Source organism: Numida meleagris, chromosome 5 (assembly GCF_002078875.1).
Source record: "Numida meleagris isolate 19003 breed g44 Domestic line chromosome 5, NumMel1.0, whole genome shotgun sequence".
In the NCBI taxonomy this organism is placed as follows: Eukaryota; Metazoa; Chordata; class Aves; order Galliformes; family Numididae; genus Numida; species Numida meleagris.
Genome location: NC_034413.1, coordinates 23,782,172 through 23,804,432, shown reverse-complemented (window position 1 = coordinate 23,804,432; position 22,261 = coordinate 23,782,172). Strand labels below are relative to the sequence as shown.

Genomic DNA, 22,261 nt, shown 5'->3' with positions numbered 1-22,261 from the left:
ATGATATTTAACTGAAACTGAATAAAAATCAGTTTTGTGCTCTCAGTACTGACAGTGATGAGGTAGTAATAGTTTAAAGGGAAGACGAAAAATTCAGATCTAAAGTTAGACTTTTTCTAGCATGCATCCCCTACTTAGCTCCTAGGTTCAATCAGTAGATGCTTTTTTCCTTCAAAGTGCAGAGAGCAAGAGTTGCTTGCTGGTGAGGAAGCAGCACAGCCCAGCTGCATTGCACAGAGCCCTTCCACCTGGGGCCCTGTGTGGCCACCAGGGCAATGGGTGCAGGTCACAGGCAGGATGGTGGCTTACCGCTGACCAGGAGTGTTCTCTTTCCAACTCAGACAGTCTTAGACAGCCACAGGCAGCCTCAAATCCTTTTGCACTCTTGGCCCACCCTTTAAGCCCTGCTAACCTCCTTTGGTTGATGTTCTAAGGGAGAGAGACCCATGATACTCTGAACTGGACTTGCATTTTCATGTTTAAGAGTAACACGAAAAAGAAACCTAAACAATATGCCCTAGTAGCTACAGTATAAATAACAACAACAATAATAAAAGAATCAAGCTATTATCTGAAATGATAACAGGGCTCGGAGAACAAAGAAATGAGAGAGCAGTGCCAACAGTTAAGATTCTGACCATTAAAATACATGACACGGTGAGTCAGAGCCCTCTTCTGGTAGAAGAGGAAAGCATTTTGTTTTTCCTTTAAATAGTTGTACTATTTCACCTCCCTAAATATTTAACAGCCAAAGATATGAGCCAGTGACATTCCATCATTCTTCAATTTTAGTATAAGCCTGCATCAGGGAATGAAGAAAAAAGATGGAGAGAAAAGGTTGTATATGACACTCAGATGTAAATAGACTAGCATTATAGGAGGTGTCAAAATTTACATTCCAGTTGCTGATGGTGGCTGTTTTATTTATTTCTCAACTGTGTCAATCAAATTTCTGCGACTTCACAAAATTCAAGTATCCAGTTGCTTAAATAATTCTTATTTTACAGTTGCACATCAATTCGCCAATAGAGGGAGTTCTTCTACGGTTTACCAAGACTTTTACAGATGTGAATATTCGAAGACTTCCAGTAATGACCGTGCCCCCAGCACAACTAAAGCTGCACTAATAGCAAGAATGAAAAAGGTTGGCAAAATAAAGTCACTGCAGGGTATTTAGCAGATCAAAACATGGAATAATATCAGCCATCTAGAAGTGTGTCGGAGGATTCAAATGCTGTTTGTGTCATCACAGCAATTATACTCATGGGCACCACTATGAAAAAAAATCTGTGAGAATAATTACTTTCACATACATTCAGAATAATTATGTCAGATACTACAGGGGAACTATATAGTTCCCCTCTGTTGAGGGACTCACCTTTAACTGCAGAACTGGTGTGAGTTATTCCCTGATGCTGTAGCTTGTCTCACAGCTGTTTTGCAGTTAGCCCCTTCTAAGGCTTGAAATAAATTGGCTTCCTTCTATGTGGTAATTTTATTAAAATACTGTGTAACTTTAGTCACGACAGAACTAGACTGCATGCGACAAGATCCTCCCGCCTTCAACTGCCCTTTCACCACAACATGAACCAAACTGTCTTTTGACTTATGAAAACATTACATTTAGTGTTTCGGAGCCATTTCTGGGACCATTACCATCTCTGCTGCTGAACACCTACATGAAGTTGTCAGCTCCCTTCTGACTTAACAGAGGATTTCAACAGCAGAGCAGACAATAATATAAATCATGTTATAGATCAGGCTGAACTCAGCATCTTAGTGCATCAAAGGAAGACAAAAACAGGAAGGAGTAACAGTTCTACTTACTACACCAAATAAACCCTTTACAACTATAATCTACACCAAGTCTAGCAAAGTCCTCTGGAAACATTAAGTAACCAAACCAAGAACCAAGGAATAATCATGTTTATTTACCTACCAAGGGTGGTGTCTTACCGGCAGCATCACAATATAGAAGAACAAGATAAGATGTTACAGCCACATCTGTGTGTTAGGAAAATGCCATTTTCATGGCAGTGAAGCTTAACTGCTCATGAAGCAACTCTTCAACCTTTGCTTTTTTATTATTTTTTTTTCAGCTTGATATATCAGTGTGCATTTATTTTTAATAGAAAAAGCCTTATTAACGGAATCAGTCCCCTCCCCTCATTTCACTAAGACCTGAGTTTACATTAAGATTCCAGGAGCAATCCCAATCCCCACCAATTCTTTCTGACACCAACTCAAAGCAGGCAAACCATTTTCAAGGAAGTTCAAAAGTGAAATATAACACAAAGATAACTGTTTATGAGGGCTAAAAATAAGATTTTGTCTTCCTCACTTTCAAATGTGTAAGCCTTATCATTTTCTACTCCTTGTTAGCACTGCAAACAGTTTTGCAAGCTTTGGAAGTCTGGCCATTTTGGATAAACATTCCAACCTTTTAAACGTTTACAGACTAAACTGCAGAGCTAAATGTTTATGTTGCACTGAATAACTTCAGCATTGTATTTAACAGAAAGGCTCCTAAAGTAATATTGTTTCTATCAGTAGGTGAAAACACATACTACTGCAACAACCAGAACTTTAAACAAAGAGATTAGTAATAGTCTGACAGTATTTAGCACATCTCTGCACAGTAGGCTTTGTAGTTTATAGACTCCCAGAGTTTAAGTGGTTTCTTACTCTGAATGTATTTCCCTGTCCTTTCAGAAGAAATAATTATAACAAGTAGGTTATGTGAAAACTAGAATATAGCTTTCTGAGTTTCAAGTGGTATATTCCACCCTTAATTTTAATTTAATGAGAAATATAAACTGGGCCTTTTATTGTAAGGCATGTGACCTCAGATACCACTAGGACCAGCATTTGGACTCTACTGTTATACCTGTGCAAGATAAGTGTGAAGTCTTGCTTGTCTTTAAGAAGTTTAAACAGGTTGCCTTCTGAGGAGATCTGGTGTAGTCCAAAATACGTCATTTCTGGATAAGAGTGTCTGTCCTGGATCAAATATTTGCTCAGTTTTAACCAAGGATCAGCTCAGGTTAACTTGCATCATCATCTCTCTGTCTCTCTTCCCTTGCCCTCCTTTGCGCTTACATTTTTTCTTACTCTTTGTGGACAGTAATAGTATCTAGTAGTATAACTTTACCTGCAAAATGAAAACAACTTAGGGGAAGATATTCTTTCTGAGAAGAACACTACCATCACCACGAGGACAGTTTCATGGTGGCATCAGCTTGCAGGCAGCGTTACTTGTTGCTCCGCTACTCATGTTAAAATTTTCCACATTAAAGCAATACAATGCAGGCAAGGATATTTCTTAAGTTCTGTGGTTAGCCTGTATGTTTGCATTTCACTGTGAGGTTCAGATGGATGTGTTTTTCACAAGGTCAGGAGAGTTTGCCCTGGATCAGCTTCTCTTGGGTTTGAACCGTTACACATTTCCTGTTTTGCACATGACAACACAGTAAGCTTTTTCAAAGACACAAGCTGTATGCACAAGCCTTCTGAGATGATTTCTACTGTACTTTTGCAACAGTTAAACAGAATAAAACTGGATGAAAGCAGTTCTGACTGAAGCCTTTGTCATCTTCCTATCAAGTCCTGAACTCAAAGAGCGACCACCTCAGGAGTTAGAGTGGATTTTCAACTCTGTAGATGTCACCTATGACTACATAGGTCACTACATACATGATGCTGTTTCTTCATGGAGCTCGGCTTGATGCTGCACATCCTATGAGGCCAAGGTTGATCCAGCTCTGGAGGAAGAACTTCCACAAATGTCTCTTCTTCCATTCACCTGCTGACTGGCACCTCCATGCCCACAGCCTGGCAGGGCCCAGAAACCCCTTCAGACACCCCGAGACCTCACTAGTCTCACACTCTCCTCAGCACGCAGTGACTGCTGACACCATTTTGTCTTTTGCCACTGTTCAGCTGTGGTGATTTTCTCAGTGTCAGAGTAGTTCCACTAACACTTGCCGAGTTTGTAGCAACAAGTCACCAGAGACTCAGTAGAGACACATAATTTCTAACATGACCAAAGGTATTCAGGCAGTAGTTTCTGACCCAACTGTTAAAATCTGGCATCACTACTCCTTTTCCACTGCTCCACCTGTGCTCAAAGTGGCAGGTTGCTCCTCACCCCGCACAAAGCCCTGATCCACTCAGAAACATCATCTATCCTTTACATTTTTATGGCATACATTCCTTCAGCAGGTAACTTGTCCTGCTGTAGGTCAGCTCCATGCAGGACCTAGCAGCTCTAGCTCATAGGGACAGCAATACCACTGCTACATAAACAGCACTCCAGTCACTGATACCTGTCCTAAAATTATCATTCTCACAGATAATGTGAGCAACATGTTTGTTATCACAAGGCTGTAAATGAAAAACCCTGCATTCTCACTGAACAAGAAAATAAAAACCATATTTTACAGGAGATGGTATCCTTTGACTAGTTAGCTCCTAGGAAGAGATTCCAGAGTAGCAGTTAAAATCGAAAGGAAAATTGGCCAGAGTTCACACCCTGTTTATTTAGGGGGAAACAAAGCCAAGTCAAAACAAAAATGAATTTAGCTCACAGGAAAATATTTGATTTTCCATTGTCTCATTTGAAATTATTCTGATAGCCTATTTAGCATTAAGTCTAGCCAGATTTTATACAGAGCAATTAATAAAGTGGTATCACAGCAAGGAGGAAATTACTTAATTTCCCTAGTTAGCAACATGTTTTCATTGTTTAAGAAAATCCTACAGATAAATTTTCTCTAAGTTCTGAGTTACTTAGAGCTTGAGCATGTCCAGCAGTTTACCATAAATCTGTTTCTCTGCTATACTGCAGATGAGGTAGTGTTTTCAAAAGAATTAACATTTTCAAAAGTCTTCTCTTAATGCACTTTGTATTCAGAGGATCTTTTTAAAGAGAGGACAATACTAAGAGCATGGAAATTATAAAGACAAGCGCAAAGGACAAAGCTTGGGAGATGCATGGTTCTATGCTTTCAATATCTGTTCAAGAGGAGATGCAATTTAGACACTCATCTGAGAGGCTTGGTGGCAATCTATGAAATCAGTAGAGATTAGGCTAGATTTTCAATCTGGCTTCTATCACCTAAGAGATGCTGAAATTACACTTGACACTGAAGACTTAGTATAGTTCTCACTTCCTCCAAGCACTTGCTGAAATCATCACTCAAACTGGGATGCTTGGTCCCTCACACACATTTCTGTTGCTCTCTGATCAGGCAGTAACTTCAGAGCACTCTAAAGATGCCAAAGAAACTGTTAAATTTGTCCTAGCGTGGGACACAATCTTGAAATACAGCTGCTCTCTGGACATGAAACTGAGTTACCAAACAGGACTTTTGACTAACTTACAGAATCCGATTGCACGGAACTCTCTCAGGAGGAATTCTGTGCAGTACGTGTGGCAGAACAGCAGGAGGGGATGAAGGCAGCTGCCTTTCACAGGAGCTGCAGCCCAGGGGGTTGCAGCAGGCAGGGAACCCCAGCTGTGTAGTGCTGGGGTGAAGGCTGCTCTTTCCTCTTCTAGCTATTCTGTGTTACTCTTGCCCCAGAGAATGCTCTGGGCTGGAGGTACCCAGCTCCTATGATGGGGAGAGGAAGACGTAGGCAAAGCAGAGCAGTAAGCAGTGCATTGTTCTTCAGGATAGTACTCTCCAAGCTTGACATTTGGGAGTTTAACTCAAAGTGAGAATTTAAGCAAATATATAGAAACACCATCATCTCTTTCTGGCATTTCCAAAGGTGCTGGAAAAAATATATTTCACCATTAGGTCACCAGCCAATATCCTGCTTCAGAGACGAGCCCTCTCCCTTCACACACAATGAAAAACAGCTGCTGAGAACAACCTGATGCCTGCTTGAATCCCTCATCAAGCTCTGCAGGGGCGGATCCATGAACAGGGGGTGCAGGGGCTGCTTGCATGGAATTCAGTGTGAGGCTGTAGCCCAGTTTTCTCTCCTGACAGCTGTTTGGTGGCGTGCGAGGCCCTAGCTGGTGATCTCACGTCAATCCTCAACAGGCATATGCTCACCTCTTAAAATAGTATATTCTGGCAATAGATTGTAAAAAGACCCACAGATAGACATGCTATAAAACCTAATTACCATCTCAGCCCACACATGGCCTGCCCTTGCCTATGATGCATAGCAGGAGGTTTTACTCTCCAGGACTCTGACGGCTCAGCGTGATTACTTTCCATTCCTGCAGAACCTTACAGAAATATCAGAGGAAGAATTTTTATCTATTTTTTCTATCATGAAATGTTCTCACAAGAGTGACATCATAGATGCTAGAAACAAGGAAAAAAGTAATCATGGATTCAGCTAGTTACATTCCAGGCCAAAACAATACTGATCCCAACTGTACATTTTCCTGTGCTCTGGCCAAGCTAATCACGCATCTGAAGAAGTTGTTCTACCACCTCCACATTTGCAGCCTAATGCAGTTCAGCATCAGCAGAGCGTGACAGCTCCACTTTCCTGGCTGCAACCTGTCCATCTCTATTGTATCACTATTTGTTTACCCCCCCTTCACTCACCACTGTTTGTGTACCTCAAGTATTTGCAGTCATTTGCCTTGAACCCTCTGCACTTTAGTCACTGCTTGCCAAAACAGATTCACCTCTCCCTAATTTTAAAATACAAAAAGCCAAAAAAAAAAAAAAACCAACAAACAAACAAACCCAAACCTTTTTCCCCATTCACAGTTCTACCTTCCATTTGGAATCTATCACTTCTAATACCGAGTTCAACTCTAAATTTATTTTATTCTGGGCTTTTAACATTTGCTTGAAGTTTATCAATTGAAGCTCTACAGTGCTAGTAGTGAAAGATTTTAGCCATTTACTTATCATCTGTAGCAAATGAGAGTCTCACTGATCTGCGAGGAGGAAGAAAAGGAAAAAAATACTTCGGCAGTGCAGTCAGGTTACTAGATATAAGTTATTTATAGAAATGACTCACCTTTGCTGATCTTGACCATAAGGAGAAAGATGATATTTATTTTTTAGAGCCACCTAATATTCATATTAGATGCCAGTGTCTAATAGATTAACATGGCCAAATCACGAAATTCAAACTAAACTTCAACTATGTTAGAGAGGTAAGAAAACTTGCTTCAGGATATTCTGCAAAAGAATTCCTGATGTTTTTGAACAAAGTTTGTATTCAAAATCCTCTTGGATTTCTAGTCAGGAAAGGCCCAGGGAAGCAGGACAGATCTCCCCTTGAGATAACCCTTTAGCAGTTCACTTGGAAACTGGATACACTCAGCGAGAGGAATATATCAGTAGAGAATGCATGCTTAGAACAAGAGAAAACAGCAGCTGCTATTATAGATGTAATGCATTTCTGCTTTTAAGGCAGCCTAAAAGCTGCAAGGCAGTAATAAGCACTTGTAACATAATCTTTTTTTTTTTTTTTAAAAAAAAAAGAAAAACACCTCTAATTCAGAACCTAATTCCAGGTGTGTAATCTTAACCATTAATGAATGGCCAAGGGAGTGCCACAGCACAAGGACAAACTGGAGAAAAGTCACAGGAGATCTGGGTGAGATTTTGAGCAATATTCTAACTTCACTCCCAAAGTAAAATGAGTTCTTACTAATCCTATCTGTAATAAATTATCATTTAAATTGATGCCAGTGCTGATCCTATTACTAGTTAGGTACAAAAGGCACTTTACATTTGTCATAATTCCATTCATCAGGCCATCTAATGTCTGCAGTTAAAGACTGCAGCGCAGCACAGCGCTTCTGGAAAAAAAAAGTCTCAACAGTCCTCAGTGTAATTGCAAAAAATCAGTAATTAATTGCTGAATATGGTATGTAATGGAAGGTTGAGCTGAAAGAGATATCTTTCACCTCTGCTACAGTTTGATAGCAGGAAGACTCCTTTGGTTCCTACGGATTTACATAGGCCGCTGGTTGAAAAGGAAACATTGTGCGCATTTCTATGAGGCTTCTGTGAGAGGCAACAAAAGTTGTCCTTTCTGAGAAATGTAACCAGAATGAGAATATCTCTTACTGCACAGCCTGGACAAAGAATTGAAACTGCCAAGAACTGAGGAAAGCTGCCAAAGGAGAGGGAAGAAAATTAGGCAACAAAAAAGTGCTAACATTTAATCAAGAAAGTCTTCAGGGTAGGGAACAGCAAACGTACAAATACCATCGCTGTGCACAGCACACTGAGAAACAGGAAGGAGCCTGAGATTTCAGCAAGGAAGCACAGTAAAAGATTTTGGACAGGAAACAGAGATCACATTACCATCTTTCAAAATGTACAACTTTCAGAGAGAACTCAGCTAGGAAAAAAAAAAGTTACGCTCCTGTAACCCCTCTTAATACTCTGACTAGTAAAAAATACACACATGCATACATACACACCATGAACTAGAGTTCGGATGCTCCACAGCCTAACCTGCCAGCAACCTTACTTACTGCCAATTGTAAGCTGCAGGAATTGCCATCTTTGACTTCCCCTGGTAATGCAAGGTGCACAGGTGCCACATGACACTTGCCATTCTGTTACCATTTGAAGCTTGTTTTGTCCAATTTCTTTTTGGAACAAACCAAAAATTTTTTTCCGTTGTTGCAGGGGTACCAGACAGCTGAGCTATTAAAACTTCTTCACAGAACTACAGTTATGCAGTCTCTCAGTTATTAAGACCATGTCTTCAAATAAGAAAAAACAATATCCAAGACTGGAAGAAAAACCTCAGGAAACCAACACCAACATATTCTAGAAAATACAGCCAATGACACAGAACAGATGAGTCAAGGGAATACTTAATTTCTACCCTCAAATAACATGACATTTTTCTTAATTCCAAACAAGCATCCTCACATGTGCTTTTATATGAGTTTGGGAAGGAATTTCAAATAAATCTCTTTAGTTTTTTTCCTACTCTCATGTAGTCAGGCCACACGTTAACAAGAAGCTACACCTGACTGTGGAAACCGAGCTGGGACATTACTGCCACAGTGAGATTAGATACTACTAAAATTAAGAACGTGGAGCCACATGTCATGCTCTGAAGCACAGTTAGTTCTCCCGTTACAATCTTCAGCATACGCTTCTTCAGCAGCATGTAACGCAGTGTAGTTATACAACGTATGTGTCTATGTGTTTCTATATGAAAGCTATTTTTCAAATTAATGTAGCAGTTATCTCATGTAGCTTCTAGTGGAGTGGAGGTTTTTTTTGGCCTTAGCCGCACAGCAGTAGTAGTAGCCTGTTTTACTGATGGAAATATGCATGTAAGTCAGTAAGAATAAAATGGCATCCATTTATTTGCATAATTAGTGAAGGTTATCCTGGGCAAGGATCTCTTGATTGTCATTAACTGTATAAATGATTATAAAAATATGCAGCAGTTGGCACTGAACCCTATGCAGCAGTAACGTACCAATTCAGTCTGTACAGGAAAGGTTTTAAATAGGGAGGGAATTACATGATGCAGATTTAAATAGGAAGGTATTAGGACTCAGTCCTATGAACAATAAGGAAAAGAAACAAAGAAACCCTGAAACAGAACTAAAGAATGTATGAATTACCAGAGTTTGGGGAAAGCATCTTCCCCTCTCCCTCTCCTGCATGACTAGCAAAAATTGCCCTTCATCTTCTGACAATGTATTCATGCTTGTTACTGTCTTAAAACTGCCTTTATTTTGAGATCATCCTCTCTGGCTTCCTAGGATCTTTTGAAATAGACCTCTGCAATTTTCCATCCTAAGACATCCGATAGCCACACTAAAAATAGCCCTATGGCAGTTCTTCTGTTTAAGATACACCTACTGGCATGCGTCATGCTGATCATAGTTTAGAATCCTCTTGGACCCTCAGACTACTGCTGATGCCCCGAAGGCTGTAACAGAGCAAGTCTCAGTGTGCTCTTCAATTATCATTAATAAATTATGCTCATAATAAGCCACATCAGAACTATATATATTTCTGCACATCATACGTATACAACTTACTGCATTCCCTAACTATGTGGAGGAGAGGGTACTAATCAATGAGGACGGGGCATGAGGAACATCTTAGTGTTGTTTGCACAGCTGTGCTGTCATTTTTCCCCATGCATTACATTTTCCAGTATTCCTGCCCCAACCAGTTAAATAACCAAATCAACAAATTACCTCAAGTAATTTGTTAAGAGCCAATAGTTAGAAGAGCTAGCCAAAATCCTGGCTCAGCCAGACAGTTTGAGGAAATCTGAACAAGTGTCCCGCTAGGGCCTTTCATAAAAACCATCCTGCCATTAGGGCTTCTAGGATGTGCAGCAGTAATTCGTACTCTAGAGCCTCAGGACAGACATCGTATAGCAGCTCTCTGTTGGAATGTCTCCAGGCAGGCTTTGCTTTACTTTTTTCTTCATATACATAAAATATTCTGCAGAATTAATGGTTGAAAAAGCTTAAGTGCAACTTGAGAACTTCTTCCTAAAGGAAGCTTTAGAGTATCTAGTTTGCTATTCTGAATAAAACATCTCTTTTACCAAAATCAAGGGAGGACAGTGAAAAAAGCCTAAATTTCAATAGCACAACACAAGCCAGCACTTTATAGCTTGTTAATTGTTTGAAAATATCATTCTGCTTTTTCAGCTGACAAAATGGAATTTCTGGAGGGAGAAAACCAGTTTAAAAATTACATAAATATAAATCAATTCTATTATTCTTTCCATAGAAAAAACAACTGTGTAATTAAAAGCAATCAAACAAACAAAAAAAACCCCAGCAAAACAAAATAAAACATAACAAAAACAACTCACCCTCTTTACTTGCAGAAAAACAAAATAAATGATAACTAACAAATGGGTAAATAGTGGCGGAGGCCACTTTGAATGAAAAGGGTAACTAACTGCTGGAACCAGCTACAAAGGAAAAGGTTGATACCCTACCTCTGCTGGAGTTTTTCTGAGATCAAGAAGTTCCTGGCCAAAGATATTAGAAAAGTCATAAGATTCATAGGACAATTCTGTGCCTTGTGTACTAGATTTGGTTGGAATAAACATTTTCATAGTCTCTGACAGCTTTAAATTCTGTGAAGAGGTAGACCTGCCTCCCAGCATTTGAGGTGAAGGTTTTGACTCGCGCTTCTACACAAAACCCCACTGAGGTATCCAGTAGCATCAAGTATATTTTTAATATGGTTGCTCCATCGCAGCAGTAGAAGGGAAGAAATGTGAGTGCACAGAATGAAATGCTTGAGCACAATACTGAGATGCAAGCTCAAGGGAACTGCATCACGTTTCAGGGCTGAGCGGTCTACAAATTAGTTAAGTCTTTTTGTAGACAACTGACAGACATAACAGGGATATTTTTTTTTTTTCTATTCCTTCCCAAGAAAAATACTGAGTACATTGAAAGGTGCGCACATCAGTAAAACAGACTGGAAAATGCTCACAAGAAACCACATCTAGGTTTAGATCACCACGTCTTCTGCGTCTGCGCAAAGCTACATATTACTGCCAACCTTGGTAAATAAATATGTATCTGAGCTTGAAAATATCTAGGATCCCATCATGAAGTCTATCTACACACCTAGAAGTTCTTCTCCAAGCAATTTAGTAGCAAAATGAGTGGCAATAAAGTGGTATATAGGTGAAAGTAATCCCTCAATGCATTCAACTACCAAAAGGCAAACACTGCTCTCTGCACACAATACACAGGATTCTTTATTTCTTTAATAGCTGTAGTTTTCCAGTTGATGATTGCTGACCTTGATTCTGCCATTAGTTTCAGAGAGATCAGCCAGGGCAAACCCAGGCACCACCCAGGTCAGATGCAAACCTATACTCTGTGTTTTTGATTTCTTGAAACGTGACCAAGAACTGATCGGCTGTGGGCTTTTTGTTTGTTTATTTCTTTGCAAGGACCTTTCACTTATTCACAACAGACTACAGCTTTTCAAACACAAATACTTCAGCAAAATCTGTCAAGCCAAGGAATTAATCTGCCTGATAACTCCAGGAAACAATTTGTTTTTCCCTTCCGCTCCTCTATATTGCAACCAACATAACAGTGAAAGTGAACATACTACCCTATCTTCATGTCACATTTTTTCCTAACCACGATCCAGCTGGGAAATCCAGCTGCATGTACTGCAGATGAGAAGACTCTTCAGCTAAGCTAGCTATTCTTCAATATAAGTGTTTGCAGCACTGTTGTAAACATTTCCAGGATTCCAATTACAGAAAAACTGATGTCTAATACCACCTACAAATCCTTCTCTGCTTGTTGTTTATTTATAGCAGGTACTACAAAAGCCACATGGCATAGCTAGAGCCCACCCACAACTCTGAGCTGAAGCAGCGCCATGAAGCTGCCCCATTTCGCCCCAATCCTGTCCAATTGGACTGCTACCAACATACCTAGCAATGCACAACAGCGTTTCACATATGACTTTTATGCATATGAAATTGATTTCAAAATGGGATGTTCTCAGTGGAAGGGTTTATGCTTAAGCTACCCAAACATCTGAACTGATTAGTTTGAGGCTGTATTTAGCCTCAATGTAGGAGGAAAATTTAGACTATAAAGACACTTGATAAACTTACTTTTCATCAAAAGTGGAATGCAAGAGACTGAAACAGCTGCAGTTCAAGGTAAGAAGGACAACGGTAACCACAGACATCCCATTAACACCAATCTACGTGATGTGTTCCATTCTGATCTTAGAAACTCCTGTACAGGACTGCAGCAACGGACACAATAAAAGGGATCTGCACAGATATATGGACTGTTCAGTTGGGCCTTGTAGGACAAAAGGTCACAAGACAAAAGACAGTCCCTGATAACACGGTCAGACAGTCTGAACTAGAAAAGGTGGACAAAGGAATTGAAGAGCCAAAGAAGCAAAGTGGCTTTCCTAAGACCATGGAGTGAGTCCATGGCTTAATGACTAACAGGAACACAGCTCAACTCAACTTCCATCCTTTGTCCTAACCGCAAGATGTGCTGCTGCATACCAGTAGCTATTCTTCATGATCAGGACTTTACTGTATATTGATTCATTTAGAAGCTGAAAACAGACAGTTTAGAAGCATAGTGAGAAATCAATGAATCACTGTTGATTTCTTTCCCAGTACGCATTTTTCTTTATGAGATGCTTCAACACAGTATTTATGGGAGCTCTCTAAGCAACAATGCCTTCCTTCTTAATCCAGGCAGTAACAGCCATTGCAAAGCTTCATGTCCAAGAAGATACTTCAGCAACTGAAATGTTTAAGATTTCTTAGTTTATCACATTATTTTGAGGGAAAACAAAGAGATTGACAGGTGCAGCAATGAAAACAAACTCTCAAAAGACGGGGAAAAGTTTGGACACTGAATCAAAAGTGGAAAAATAGCCAAAACATGCTCTGAAAATTCAGATTTCTAGCGAGTGCTCCTCCAAGATCTCACATTTTTTTGCAGACAGTGATAAATCTAGATATAACAATCTTCTGAGATTGGTAGAAATGCCCTTTCCCTACAGATTTGTTATCCAAGTCTAAAGGAGATAATGTTTCTAAATCCTGACTATAGCTGAAAAACGAAATTACAGCTGCTGTTGATATGAAACACATTCCAAACAACAAGCTTTACTGACATACCATGCTTTAAACATCCTGCAGAGCAGCAATCAGATATATATATTTACTGCAAAAGTATGGGAGAAATCATGCATCAGTACATGGCATTGACTCCAGAATTCAGGTCTCTACATCATAACTATTGAGCTGTACTCACCCTGGTTTTGATTTTGATTACAAACTTTGAAAAATTTGCATTTCTTCAGCAAGCGCTATAGGTAATTACAAGGGGATTACACTACATTAACAAAGATTCAGCAGCGTGCTTTAGAGATTTATAGAAATAGATGCAGTATTTTTTTAGTCCAACTATTTAAATACAGATATTCATTGTCTATTTGCTACCATAGCTAAAGTTATTGATATTTTTAGAAAACTGAGTGGCCAAGAATTCCACGTCACAAATGCTTGTGCATTCCCTTGTTACAGTCACAGGGCTGCATAGATGCTGTGTACCAAATACTGTTAGAATTACATTACCACACTGGAGAAGAGTGGTACCATAAGAGCGAGACTATGGTCAGTGGTTTACTAATGGGAAAAAATACTGCTGAGTTGTTGTCTACATAATCTGCATTGTGACTTGGCCAAAGGATGAATATTTATGGTTTATTACTCTACCAATACATAATCTTCACTGACCTATACAATCAAGGCTAAACTAAACCCCTTCATCTCAACATCTATGCAATTTAGCAATGCTTGAAATCTGTAGCTAAAATTTCAGGCTATTTTAGCACCGAAGGATGTGACTAGGAGATTTAGCCAATGACTATTTTCAAAACGGTAGAGCAAGATACACAAATAATAATAATAATAATAGGTCAGGCACAGAGCCATCTGAATCACGAATTCCCTAAAGTATCCCCAGTGATCTCCAGATTAACAGTAAATACAGGGAGCTTTGAACAAATTCTCAAAGTGAAGCTAACTTGAGCTACATCTCAAAATCCAATATGATGTGTTAGATATTGGACAATATAGTCAAGTGAAAATAAGATAAAACAAAATTGTTGGTAAAATGGTCCTTTACTGTCAAAAATTAGGAACTGATTTTTTTTGGTCTAATTTGTACATCATCTTCCACAGAATCTGACCTAATCCTAAATTACTGAAAATAAAATTTAACAAAAAACTCACGACAGAGCATTATACTTAGATCATGCTTTATGTTGAGTGAAAGCTCAGAAGGAATAGCTGCATGAACTGCTGACAGACCATCAAGACCCTTCCAGGATATTAACTTACTGCACACATAGAGCAAGAAACAGAATCACTGGGCCTTAAGTAACCACTGGCCAAAGCAAATGACTGGGAGGCACCATCCCAATACCCATTTTTTAAGCCTGAGGACAAAGAAATTGGCAATAACTAATCACAGTAACTCCTAGTGGGTAAAGTCTGAGTGATTCCCACTTCATCCTTAAGTCAGGTACAGTCTGAAGCAGAAGGCAGCAAATCTAGGTATTGTCTGCTTCAAATGAGACAAAACTATTTTGCAAGTTTCTAGAGAAAAGAACTAACAATTTAAAAAATCTATTCTGACAACAAACATGACAGTTTAACAATTGCTTTGAATTTTGTACTTGCAAATTTCTCCTTGAAGCATCACGCTCGCAAGCTATATTTGTTTGTTATTTCAAATAACCCATTTTTAAAATAATCCAGACCACCTTTTACCGTTCCTTCCATTTTTTCCCCTAAATCTCTGAATCTTCTTTCGAATGCTGTCTTGATTTGTGTTGTAAACAGGTCAGACAGATGCAACAATATGTGTACTTGGAGAAAGTTTGTGTCAGAGTACATAGCTTCAGTCAATTCCAAGATGTACTGCATGAAATACCTGACCATAGTAAGTAACAGCAGTCTATAATAAATCATTCATTTATAATAATCACAAACTTTTTAGTGGGAAACTAGTGAGAAGTTATTAAGGGCAGCATAGCGCAACACTGAGACAGAAAGTGCCAACTGTTCAAAGCAGTATGGTTTCTTTAAAGAAAATCTGCTCCCTCCTTCAACTATTTCAATACATTAATAAGCTAACAAAACAGGCAACAATAGAATTGGAGTGCTTTTCAAAAGGCATTGTGAAGAGTTCTCTCCTAAACATGAGTAAGGAAAATAACTAGCTGTGAGCATACACATGTAGCCAGAGACATACATACAAATACCTTCTACAGTAGAAATAACATAAAAATGAAATCCACTCTTCACAGATGATAAAAAATGAATACCAGAATAATCAAATCTCCATTTATGAATTATACTATTGATATATTTATAAGATTGGAAAATAGAACAGTAGTGAAATGAAACTTCTGAAGGAGAGAATTCCTCAAGTAAAACCCAGTAATTAATTTCAATTTATTTTTTTGTTTAATTTTGTCATATCTTTTTTCAGATGTATTAACTTCTCAAAATTATTTGCCAAGTCCTTTCTACAAATATTTTTTATGCTGTAGGTCATATGGGAGCAGTATATTGGAGTAGTATATAGGAAGGATTGGCTATTCATTATATACAGCTGTTTTTGTTGGCAGCATAAACCACTGGGTATTTTTCTGAGTACACAGATGTATATGAATATGCAGAGTTGATGAAAAGTGCATTTCAGTTCTGTTCTCCTCCTCCCAAGGCTTCTCAGCAGAGGCTCCATGCAAACAATCACTTACATCCAGCTGAAAGGAAAATACCACGCACCCTGCAAGGCCAGCCTGGGCAGAGAGCTTCACACCGTGCCTGAGCCCCCACAGCCCGGGGGGTGTGCTGGGCAGGCCAGGATGTCCCAGTGCTGATCAAGATGCTGATGGCAACACAGCAGCAGCTAAATGCAAAAGAGAAAATATGAAAAGTAAACAAATCCAGTGCTCTAGTGGCACAGTATATAAGCAATGACTTACTCAACCTTGTGTTCTTTGTTTGCTTTTGGTCTGTGCCATTTTAAAAGGAAAAATAAGTTTAATGGGGCTAACACCTCTGAACTTGTGAGCCAGGTCACTAGTTCACATCCAGCCTGCAAGAAGTGGAAACCAGACACTACATTTTCAGAGCTACCTGCTATTTTTCTGCAAAAGAAATTGGGAGACAAAGTGCTCAGAGCCACTCCCATTCATGAAACCCAGCAGCTGCCCCCATTGTCACAAGACCATGCCAAGCCTGCCTCAGCCCCGCTCGGGATCCTGTGGGCAGCAGGTCTCATACCTGCTGTAACCTACATGTCCACATTTCTCACACTTCGCTTGCAGAAGGAGCTGGGAGTTCTGCTCTGCTGTAAAGTTAATATGAGCCTCTCAGCCACACAGCATTTTTCACTTGGGAATTCAAAGTTGCCATTGTTCTAAAAAAAGAAAAAAAGTAAAAATCACTTGCAAATACAAATCTGGAAATACTTATACCAAATCTGCCAGGGTAAACAAATACACAAAGCAATACTCATCCAAAGAGAAGCAGAGGAACAAGGAGGAATTAAGAGGAAAAGTACATTCTGTGGTGTCTTGTACTGAAATGCACTATAAATACCTAAAAGGTTACTATGCAAAAATACACAAAGATTAAGGTTATTAAAGATTTATCAACCTCGTAAAATAAAATCCTTAAAGTAAAATGTTAATGGGCATCAAGCGTAAAGTCAAAACCAAATAAATCTGCTTCATATACTAGCAGGAACTGTCAATGCTTGAACTCTTATACAGGTACATTTAAAAAAGTAAATCTTTAATATTTTTAACAACCAAAGCTATGCACACTGTGGTTTGCAGAGCAGACACTGGACTTGTTCCAGGAGATGGAAGCACTCCAGGTAGAGTCAGGATGTTGGGAGCAATTATAGCAGGCCCAGAGCCTTCCTCTTGTTGGAAAAAAGAGGGGCTTATTAGTTCTGGGAACGTGTCACAGCCACGGCAAAAGAGGGAGCTGGAGGTATTCCACATAAAATGTAGGAAAATGGTTTGCAAACAAAGCATTCACCACAAGCTAGGGTGGTTTTCTTTTTTTACTTTTTTTTTAAATTTTAAATAATATCCCACAGAAATAACAATACTCCCCTCAAGTGTAGCCTGTACCTTCACTGCTGCAAGAGGAGAAGTTGGACAGTAAGAGCAGAACTTTAAATGAAAAACTGTTTAAAGTACAAAGCTTGTAATAAATCACTGTCTTATCCCTGGAACAGCAGGGCCTGGGCAGGCGCTGGGAAGCCACAAGCACATGAGTGGCCAAGCAAAGCCGAGCCACAGCCCAACATTTTGGTTTTCCTTCCCTTCCCATGGTGCCCTGTTTAGCTTGAAGGGATATCAGTCCTAGATTATGCTGTTTGGTTACTTGACTGTAATAGACGTAGTTGGCCCTAGGAAGAATAGGAAAAGCATTATTGTTGTTTTCCACAAGTATAGCACAGACAGCTGGAGGGGGCTTAAGGTTTTAAACACATTCCATCTCCAGCAACCAGGTGCCAAAAGGCAGCCAGGCTCTTTAAAGTCACTGCTTTGCAGTGCTGTTCTTTCTCACTCTTAAGAGAGCTGCAACTTGACAACACTGCCTGAAAAGTGTAAAAAGAAAAGAAATAAAGGCTTTTACACATCCCCAGTAGTGCCCGTCACTCAAAACACAGCCACTCTTAAATCCGAATAAGCAGAGGAAACCATTCCCCTTAAACTTGTGTTGCAAGACAGGGTAGAGGGAATGGTTCAGAAGACGTCATCCTTCCAGCCCAGAGAAAGGGGCAAGATCCAGCTCAGAAATAAGCAGTTCAATGACCTAAAGGAGAAACATTCTTCATATGTCCAGATTTTAGTCAAAACTCAATGGAACAAAAAAAAAAAAAAAAAAAAAATCAGAATTGCCCAGCTATCTAGGATTTTCATTTTTCTTTTTTTTTTTTTAATACATACTGACATATTTTTCTTGTTTCAGTGGAAAAGGCAGGGTAGAACTCTGCATCCCAAATGTAGAACATTTTTTTTCAAGGGAGAGAATGTATTTCCAGCTTCCCCATTGTGAAAGAACACTCATCAAATTGTTGCTATGTGGTTTAGTGGCTCGAATACAAAATTCTAGGTCACAGCTTTGGCTGGCTCTGTCTGCCATGGGGCCACTGTTACCCACAGTCAAGTTGTTCAGCTTATGTACCTACCCAGTTTTGTAACACTTTTCAGGTGGGTACACTCACCCTTATAATATATTGATAAAATAGCTAGTAATTCTGGAGTAACATTCAGCTGACAGTCATTAAAGAAAAACATTACTTATAGAACCTGAAGAGAATAACATAGGATCATTTTCCTCTGCCCTTGTTAGTTTAAACTTTCTCCACATCACTGACAAAATCCTGACTTGATGGCTGTTTAGTGTCCTGTGTCAAATAATGCATAGTTTTGATTCCACTCCAGGCAAATAAGTGATTATCAGGACTAAGTTGGGTCATTATTCATAGCATGGATCCTTTCAGAGGCCTTGCAGAAGTGATAAATAAACTACATAATGGAGGAAGCATAGGAATATGAGCAAAGACAAGCTGTTCACAGAAATGCTTTGTGACTGCTGGAATGCCAATGTGGCAAGGATTCATACAGTATTCCATGTCCTGCAAAAATGACAGCAGGGACAGCTTGTGATTTTGAAACTCTTATTAACAATTATGCTGAGCTGATAGCCTTCCTTCAACTTTCACAGGGAAGAAAGCATTAAAAAAAAAAAAAAGCTGCGAGAGAACACCGCTGTAATCCATCCTGAACGAGTGGGAGGGAAACGCCAGGAATTTGCTGTCAGTCCCAAGACCATCTCAGAAGAAATACAGACATGCTGCACCTTCTCCAAAGAGCTAGCCACAGGAACAGTTTAGTTCATGCACTGCTCCCAGGTAGGTGCAACTAGAGAACTGCTGGATTTTAACATTTTTAAACAATTTTTTAACATTCCCTTAGTAAATCTTGTAACTGTTCTCCCTTGCCCTGTTTTTATTCATGTCAGAGCACACACAACATGCCATAATCAGAAGCCTGGGCTGAAATGTGCTCTGTCTACTACAGGGCATTCAGTCCACTTAGCAAAACTAGATTTGTTCTGAGAAAAAAAAAAACCACCCTGAAATGAGTAGTGTGGATACCAGACCCACTGACCTTCCTTTAGAAATAGCCACAGTACTTGCTAGAGCAGACATAACCTTATATGTTATCCAACCAGTTGCAGTGTTAGTTGGAGTGTTACTCCCCCAAAAAGGCTTTCAAAACAACAAGCACTCAAATCGTTACAGAGCAAGAGAGGGAACAAAGGGTTTACTGATAAGGGAAAGTTCAGTGAGGGAAAGCAAATGACTAAACAAGCAGGTCAAAAAAGTGAAGCCTTTTCTCTAGTCTCTGGGAGTTACCATAAGCCAAGAAAATAAGTTCAAGAAACCCAAGAAGGATATATGACTCTTTAGGTTTCTATTGAATTATATAGAAAGTTTTTCAAACTTTCAATGGAATATGCAGGTACCATGGAGCCACAATAGTCCGATTAAAAATGCATTATGGATTCCAAGGAGACTAAGCTATATCTCTGGTAACTCAGTGGAATTTATTAGTCCTTGCAGCCTGGCTGCTATTATGATCAAACACAATTATTCATTTTAAAAGTGTGACTGTCAGTTAAAAAATGTCCCAATGTAACCCAAGCCTCTTGCTAACATACAGCCTTCAAGCTATCCAGAAAGCAGATATTTAGGGGGTATGCCATGAATTATTTATCGGCCTTCTAGAGCCATTCTTTATGAAAGAATTACAATCGCATAACTATGATGGTGGAGAGAACAAGAGAACCTTTGAAATACAGAAGCAGTACAAGACACAGGTATTTCAGAATAGAGAATGAAAGCAAGCCTGAACCCAGTTCAATCTGTCCAACTACAACTGAAAATGAATCATAATTTTGGAAGTACTTCTGCAAATTGCACCTCCAGCTGCCACTCTAGCCACAGTCAACCACAAATCAAAGCCAAACCACAACATTTTACTGGGGATATTAGCTGTCATTGTCAGTTCTTTTCAAAAGATTTTTAAGAGAATCATAATTTTGGCAATATTTGCAGCACACTCATATTTTCAGATCAGCAAGGGAAAAGGTTTAAAAGAAGTTAAACAAAGGATATTATTTCTAGTATATTGTTATATTCTTTAGTAAATATAGGTAAATCAAGCCAAGTGAAACCTCTTCATAGCCTTCAGTTTGCCAAGGGAGGCCTGCTTTCTTTTTTTTAGCTGACACACAAAAAAACACAGCACAGATAAATTTTTTCCTTAGCTGCATGATTCCTCTTATCTCACCTCGAGACATCTGGCAAGATACGAGAACAGATGCAGGATACTGACATCTTCATTCAAGGCACTAGTGACCTAGAAAGAATCTGGCTGAAAAGCATGACCCCTTCCTGTGCTGGGCCTCAGTGTGGAGGTGTGTCATCCACACTTTGCTGTGCTTTCATATAAATAGAGTCAGAATGCACATGTTTACGCTGGAAGCAAAATGGGTAGCGTGTAGGACATTACTCCAGCAATTAGCCAGAACATTAAGTTTCTCTGCAGCCCCTCTGGCTCTTGTTAATGAGGGACAACAGCTCGTACCCATACTTTCTGACTACAGAAACAGAATGGGCATTTCTTACTTGGAAGTAATCTGTGCTTGACAGTTACCTATTTCTCAACACAGTATATAAAAACCCATTCCTAACATTATTTTTAAGAGAAGGAATAAACACAGGCCACTTAGCAGCCACTGAACACTCACTCACCACCCTCTCCTTCATTCAAAACACAACAGTGATTGCATGAAAGTAAACTATAAATATTGAAAGTATTTCTTTATTAAATGTTTTGCTGAAGGATGGGAAACGTGGTTTTTGTGCATACAGTACATAACTGTGCCATTAAGAAAGCTGGAATTTAGCAATGGCAGGAACCTGCAGCACTTTGACATCATCCGTATGTCATTGGTGCTTCTGAGTTAACGCCACCCTCCTGAAAGGTGTTCCCCCTTGAGACGGAGAAGACAATTAGCATAGAGGGAAGCCATCACAAAAAGATTGAAAATCAGGTTTTCTATCCATCATTTATATTTTCTCAATATAAAACCACACAAGATCTTTTTTCATGCTCTGTAAGGTAAGCATTAGGATTATACCAAGATATTCCCCCGATTTCTCAATATGCTTACTTACCTGAGCAATTCAGTTTTGACACATATTTAAGAAGCAGCTCCGAAAGCATGAATGAGGATGAGTGTTCTTTCCACAGAGACAGTGGTTCTGTGGCAGAGGCCACGACATGGGCACGTTGACTGGAAAAGGGCTTCCGCAGTTGCACAGCTGGCCCTGGCCTGTGGGCTGGCTGAGATAAGAGGGCAGAGAACAAGGTGCAATCAACAGCAACAGCAGGAAAATGAACCCCACACTGTTTTGTCAAAAAATACACCATCTGTTCATTGGTTCTTCACGTTTCCTGGCAAATAGGACATTCCATAAGACAGAAATACTGGAAAGTTAATTTTGGAGCTGTTACGTCCTAGCAGATTTCCTCAGCTTTCATTTTCACTTTTCATTCAACAAGTTATTAGTGGTAATGATATGCTTGACTAATCCCATCCTTGCAGGACCAGGTGATGCATGTTAACACCTTCAAATTGA

At 39.4% G+C, this 22,261-nt stretch overlaps 1 long non-coding RNA gene across 3 annotated transcripts in view; it reads right to left on the bottom strand.

The window, feature by feature from the left end:
• LOC110399786 overlaps positions 1-22,261 on the bottom strand; it is a 37,715-nt gene that overhangs the window by 10,665 nt on the left and 4,789 nt on the right. The window contains exons 2-4 of one of the 3 annotated variants that reach the window (XR_002439403.1): positions 21,797-21,965; positions 16,810-16,945; positions 16,281-16,432 (exon numbers count right to left, since the gene is read on the bottom strand). This is a non-coding gene — a long non-coding RNA (uncharacterized LOC110399786). Of the gene's footprint in view, positions 1-14,615; positions 16,433-16,809; positions 16,946-21,796; positions 21,966-22,261 lie in introns of those variants that run through there. The other 2 variants (XR_002439404.1, XR_002439405.1) reach the window with 2 other exon arrangements.